The sequence below is a fragment of the Leucoraja erinacea genome, chromosome 12, assembly GCF_028641065.1.
Source record: "Leucoraja erinacea ecotype New England chromosome 12, Leri_hhj_1, whole genome shotgun sequence".
NCBI lineage: Eukaryota > Metazoa > Chordata > Chondrichthyes > Rajiformes > Rajidae > Leucoraja > Leucoraja erinaceus.
This window is the reverse complement of record NC_073388.1, coordinates 46,474,443-46,481,245: the sequence shown is the minus strand read 5'-3', so window position 1 is coordinate 46,481,245 and position 6,803 is coordinate 46,474,443.

Genomic DNA, 6,803 nt, shown 5'->3' with positions numbered 1-6,803 from the left:
CCTCTAACTTCCCCCAAAGTTGCTTTATCCTCACTACTCCTTGTCGCCCCAACTGTTATGAGACTGCTGTCATCGGTTTCTTTCCCTTTCCCTCCTCCCTCTTTCTATTCTTCACCTCCTAATCCCTGGAAATCGCAGGGCCCACATGGTCACGTGATTGTGGGATGTTGCTGCTGCTGGGGGGGGGGGGCTGAGTCAAAGAGAAACATCACTGGCTTCACCAAAGATCCTATAGCAGATAGCTATAGCAGATAGGATCTTTGGGCTTCACTAGGGGCCGGGTGGTGCAGGATGAACCTGTGCTCTCTATTGCACCCTAAACAAAGCAGCCTCACTGTCTCCAAGTGTAGCTGTAGCTTCATTATTAGAAACATAGAAATTAGGTGCAGGAGTAGGCCATTCGGCCCTTCGAGCCTGCACCGCCATTCAATATGATCATGGCTGATCATCCAACTCAGTATCCCGTACCTGCCTTCTCTCCATACCCCCTGATCCCCTTAGCCACAAGGGCCACATCTAACTCCCTCTTAAATATAGCCAATGAACTGGCCTCAACTACCCTCTGTGGCAGAGAGTTCCAGAGATTCACCACTCTCTGCGTGAAAAAAGTTCCTCTCATCTCGGTTTTAAAGGATTTCCCCTTTATCCTTAAGCTGTGACCCCTTGTCCTGGACTTCCCTAACATCGGGAGCAATCTTCCTGCATCTAGCCTGTCCAACCCCTTAAGAATTTTGTAAGTTTCTATAAGATCCCCTCTCAATCTTCTAAATTCTAGAGAGTATAAACCAAGTCTATCCAGTCTTTCTTCATAAGACAGTCCTGACATCCCATGAATCAGTCTGGTGAACCGTCTCTGCACTCCCTCTATGGCAATAATGTCCTTCCTCAGATTTGGAGACCAAAACTGTACGCAATACTCCAGGTGTGGTCTCACCAAGACCCTGTACAACTGCAGTAGAACCTCTCTGCTCCTATACTCAAATCCTTTTGCAATGAAAGCTAAATATTGTCACATCTACCCAAGTACAGTTCAAAAGCTTCGCTCTACATAATATTCAATCAAATCAAATGACATTATCCTTAAATGCCATCAAGCCAAACTCAACAATCCTGGCTGCAGTATGTTGAGTTGCTGCCTTACAGCGCCAGAGACCTGATTCGATCTACGATCCTGATTACGGGTACTGTCTGTATGGAGTTTGTACATTCCCCCTGTGACCGCGTGGGTTCTCTCCGGGTGCACCGGTTTCCACCAGCACTCCAGGTTTGTACGGTGATTGGCCTTGGTAAAAATTGTAAATTGTCCCTTGTGTGTAGGATAGTGTTAGTGTCACTGTTCGGCGCGGACTCGGAAGGCCGAAGGTCCTGTTTCCACACTATATCTGTAAACTAAACTAAGACCAACTAAAGAGCGGTCCTACCCTAACATCTACCTCATTGGAGACCATCATCTTATCCTTAATCAGACTTTACTGGACTGGATGTTATTCCCTTAATCCTGTATCTGTACACTGTGGATGACTTGATTGTAATCCTGTATAGTCTTTGTACTGGTTGGATAGCATGCAACAAAAAAGCTTTTCACTGTACCTCGGTACTCGCGACAATAAACAAAACTAACTAACTAACTGCAGGCAAAAGGACACAACATTCTGGAGTAACTCAGCTGGCCAGGCAGCATCTCTGGGGCGTTGTTTCGGGTTGGGACTCTTCAGACTGCACTGGAACGTCATGTTTACACGGCAGTTAGATTCTTGAGATAAATCAGTGTGTATCTGATAAACACATAAATTAAACATATGTGCGACTAGCACACCAGTTCCAGAGACAAAGGCCAATGGGTTAGATGTGAATCAAATGGTGGCCTAACTTATGAAGGACCATTCAGAAGCCTGATCACAGAGGGGAAGAAGCTGTCCATGAGTCTGGTGGTGCATAGCTTCCAGCTTCTGTATCTTCTGCCCATCTGGAATAGTAGGAAGAAGGCATGCCCGTGGAACAAGTCTTTGATTAAAGATAGACACAAAATGCTGGAGTAACTCAGCGGGACAGGCAACATCTCTGGAGAGAAGGAATGGGTGATGTTTCGGGTCGAGACCATTCTTCAGACTGACATCAGGGGGGGAGGGAGATACATAGATAAGTGTGAAGGTGTGAAAAGGGCAAAGGGAATGGAGATGAAGGAAAATGTAGAATGGACTGTTGGGGTCATTGGATGGAGTCGAGGGGGGGGGGGGGTATACAAACAGGTGTTGCATCTCCTGTGGTTGCAGGGGAAGATACCTGGGGAGGGGGTGCTTTGGGTGGGAAGGGACGAGTTGACCAGGGTGTTGCGAAGGGAATGGTCTCTACTGAAAGCGGAAAGGGGTGGAGATAGAAAATGTGGCTAGCGGTGGGATCTTGTTGAAGCTAGCGAAAATGTCAGGATTATGTGCTAGATGCAATGGTTGATGGGGTGGAAGGTGAGGACTAGGGGGACTCTGTCTCTGTTACGACTGTGTGGAGGGGGGCAAGGGCGGAGCTGCGGGGTACCGAGGAGACGCGAGTGAGGGCCTCGTCTATGATGGGAGAGGGGAACCCCCATTCCCTAAAGAATGAGGACAACTCCGATGTCCTGGTATGGAACATCCCATCTAGGGAGCAGATGTGGCGTAGACGGAGGAATTGGGAGTAGGGGATAGATAGAGTCTTTACAGGAAGCATGGTGGGAAGAAGTGTAGTCTGGATAGCTGTGGGAGTCAGTGGGTTTATAATACATTTTATAATAGTCTTTGATTATGTTGGCAGCTTTTCTGAGGCATCGTGAAGTGTAGGTGGAGTCAATGGTGGGGAGTCGGGTCTGTGTGATGGACTCGGCTACAAATTGGATTTGCAAAGGGGAACAAAAGTAAAGAGGAACCTGGGGCTGCTTCCTCTTGTGATCTGTCTGAGGCACAAGCTGCTTGCGTGTTTCACATTTGAAGGTTGCGTTTCAATATTCTGCACCGTTCTTGCAAAGGCAGAGGTGTAAAACACAGTATTGGAGATAGACACAAATAGCTGGAGTTACTCAACGGGACAGGCAGCATCCTGGGGAGAAGGAATGGGCAATGTTTCGGGTCGAGACCCTTCCTCAGACCCTTCTCTCCACAGATGCTGCCTGTCCCACTGAGTTACTCCAGCTTTTTGTGTCTATCTTCGGTTTAAACCAGCATCTGCAGTTCCTACACATAGTACTGGAGGATCTCAGTGGGTCAGACAGCATCAGTTGACGGGTCAGGCGATGGTCTGGGTTGGGACCCTTTTCAGACGGGATGTTATTGGATTATGTAGAAGACACTATCTCTGTCTCTCGACGGACATGTCTCTTGAAAGCTGATAGAGCTGCTGTCTCAGCACCGGAGACCTGGGTTCGATCCTGACCTCAGGTGCTATTTGTGTGACCACTTAGGTTTCCTCCCATGTTCCAAGGATGTGCGTGTTTGTACATTAATTGACCTCTGTAAAATTGTCCCTAGTGGGGGACACTCCCTAGTGTAGGGAGTGGATGAGAAAGTGGAATGATGTTGAGATGATATGAATGGGTGGTTGATGTGGACTCGGTGGGCCGAAGGGCCTGTTCTCGTGCTTCATCTCCAAACTAAACTACAGCTTTATAAAACAAAATATTGGATATGCACAACTGGCTAATTAGCATCTATAAGTAGAGTATTATAGTTAAGGATATTATACATCTGGTTTGGGAATTGCTCTGCCAAGGACAAGAAGGCTCTGCAGAGAGTAGTGCGTTCGGCCGAACGCACTATGGGAACTTCACTCACCCCCCTGCAGGAACTATACAACAGGAGGTGCAACTCCAGAGCAAACAAAATCATGAGAGACCCCTTCCACCCCTGCAACGGACTGTTCCAGCCGCTACGGTCAGGCAAACGCCTCCGTTGCCATACAGTGAGAACGGAGAGGTTGAGAAGGAGTTTCTTCCCAGAGGCAATTCGGACTGTAAACGCCTATCTCACCAGGGACTAACTCTACAGAACGTTTTTCCTTCTATTATTTATTATGTAAAAGAATATGTGTGTTATGATTGTGTTTATAATTTGTTTGGTTGTTTTGTTGTTTGTCGTTTGCACAAAAGTCCACGAGCATTGCCACTTTCATTTCACTGCACATCTCGTATGTGTATGTGACAAATAAACTTGACTTGACTTGACTTGACTTGACTATATAAGCAGGCCGGGATTGTCACCTCACCTGGATTCCAGGCTCGGATGCGGACCGAGAGTCCGAAGAAGGGTGTCGACCCAAAATATCCCCTATGTTCTCCAGAGGTGCTACCTGACCTGCTGAGTTACTCCAGCACCTTTTGTGTATGAACCAGCATCTGCAGTTCTTTGTTTCCACTACATACAATGATAATCCCTTACTCAGTTATAGCGGACAATCAACCTTAACAAACTTTATTTCTCCAACCCCGCACCCATGGTCAGTTATAACGAGAGTTTACTGTAATCTTATGCTTCCAATATGATAAACTACTGAAGATATTTAATTTATTAAAATAATTATTAAATTTGACAAAAACTATTTGTGATTATATGTGAATAATGGATATTGATATTGCAGAATTGTGATCAACTATATGTGGCCGTTCACGTAATACAGCTAACTATGGAATATTGACCCTAGGAGGGACAAATAGGAAACGTGTATAAAAAGAAAATGAATGTTGTGCATTTATGCCAGGCTATGCCAAAGGGCTCTAGAGATAAAGTACCTGTACTGTTAAAACACATTTGGAATGCAAATGCTGGAGTCTGGAACAACAAACAAAATGGTGGAAAAACACACAAAGCAGCACAGTGGTAGAACCGATGCCTCACAGTGCTAAAGACCCGGGTTCGATCCTGATCCTCCACTTGCATGTGGAGTTTGCACGTTCTCAGTGTGACAGTGGGTTTCTGCTGGGTGCTCCCACATACCTAAAGACGTACAGATTTGTGGGTTACTTGGCCTCTGTGAATTGCCCCCTAGTGTGTAGGGAGTGGATGTGAAATTGGGATAACATAGAACGTGTGAACCGGTGATTGATGGAATTAGTAGGCAGAAGGGCCTGTTTACATGCCGTATCTTTCATTCAATCAAACTTGGCGGATCAAGCAGCATCCGTGGGGGCAAAGGGTGTAGGGTTTGGGTCAAGCAGTTCTGTGCAGCAGGACTGAGAGAGAACGGGAAAGATCGCAAGATCATAGTTGAACGAAGAGGGACGGGATGGAGACTGGTGGGTGAATAGTTGATCCAGATGAGGAGGGGGATGATAACTGAACACACCTGGTTGGCACAATCAAATACAAATTGCCAGGACCTGGGTGCCTGAACTACAGGGAGAAGTTGGGCAGGCTAGGACTTTATTCCTTGGAATGCTGCAGGATGAGGGCTGATCTTATAGAGGTGTTTAAGATCATGACCGGAATAGATGCACAGTCGGTTAGATGCACAGTCTTTTACCCAGAGTACGGGAATCAAGAACCAGAGGACATAGGATTAAGGTGTGAGGAGCAAGATTTAACAGGAACCTAAGGGGCAACCTTTTCACACTTAGGGTGGTGAGTGTATGGAATGAGCTGCCAGAGGGGGCAGGTGCTATAACAACATTTAATATACATTTAGACAGGTACGTGGATAAGAAAGGTTGAATGCTGTTCATCGATTACAGCTCAGCATTCAACACCATTATACCATCAAAACTGATCACCAAACTCGGTAACCTGGGCATCGACCCCTCCCTCTGCAACTGGATACTGGACTTTCTAACCAACAAACCCCAGTCTGTGAGGTTAGACAAGCACACCTCTTCAACCCTCACCCTGAACACCGGCGTTCCTCAGGGCTGTGTGCTGAGCCCCCTCCTCTACTCCCTCTTCACCTATGACTGCACACCTGTACATGGTACTAACACCATCATCAAGTATGCAGATGATACAACGGTGATTGGCCTCATCAGCAACAACGATGAGCTGGCCTACAGGGAGGAGGTCCAGCACTTAGCAGCACGGTGCGCTGACAACAACCTGGCCCTTAACTCCAAGAAGACCAAGGAGCTCATTGTAGACTTCAGGAAGTCCAGAGGCGGCACGCACACCCCCATCCACATTAACGGGACGGAGGTGGAACGTGTTTCTAGCTTCAGGTTCCTGGGAGTCAACATCTCCGATGACCCCTCTTGGACCCACAATACCTCTACTCTGATCAAGAAGGCTCATCAGCATCTCTTCTTCCTGAGGAGACTGAAGAAGGTCCATCTGTCTCCTCAGATCCTGGTGAACTTCTACCGCTGCACCATCAAGAGCATCCTTACCAACTGCATCACAGTATGGTATGGCAACTGCTCTATCTCCGACCGGAAGGCATTGCAGAGGGTGGTGAAAATTGCCCAACGCATCACCGGTTCCTTGCTCCCCTCCATTGAGTCTGTCCAAAGCAAGCGCTGTCTGCGGAGGGCGCTCAGCATCGCCAAGGACTGCTCTCACCCCAACCATGGACTGTTTACCCTCCTACCATCCGGGAGGCGCTACAGGTCTCTCCGTTGCCGAACCAGCAGGTCAAGGAACAGCTTCTTTCCGGCGGCTGTCACTCTACTCAACAACGTACCTCGGTGACTGCCAATCACCATCCCCCCCCCCCCCCCCCCCCCCCCCCCCCCCCCCCCGGACACTTATTATTATTTATTCAAATCGTTTGCTATGTCGCTCTACCAGGGAGATGCTAAATGCATTTCGTTGTCTCTGTACTGTACACTGACAATGACAATTAAAATTGAATCTGAA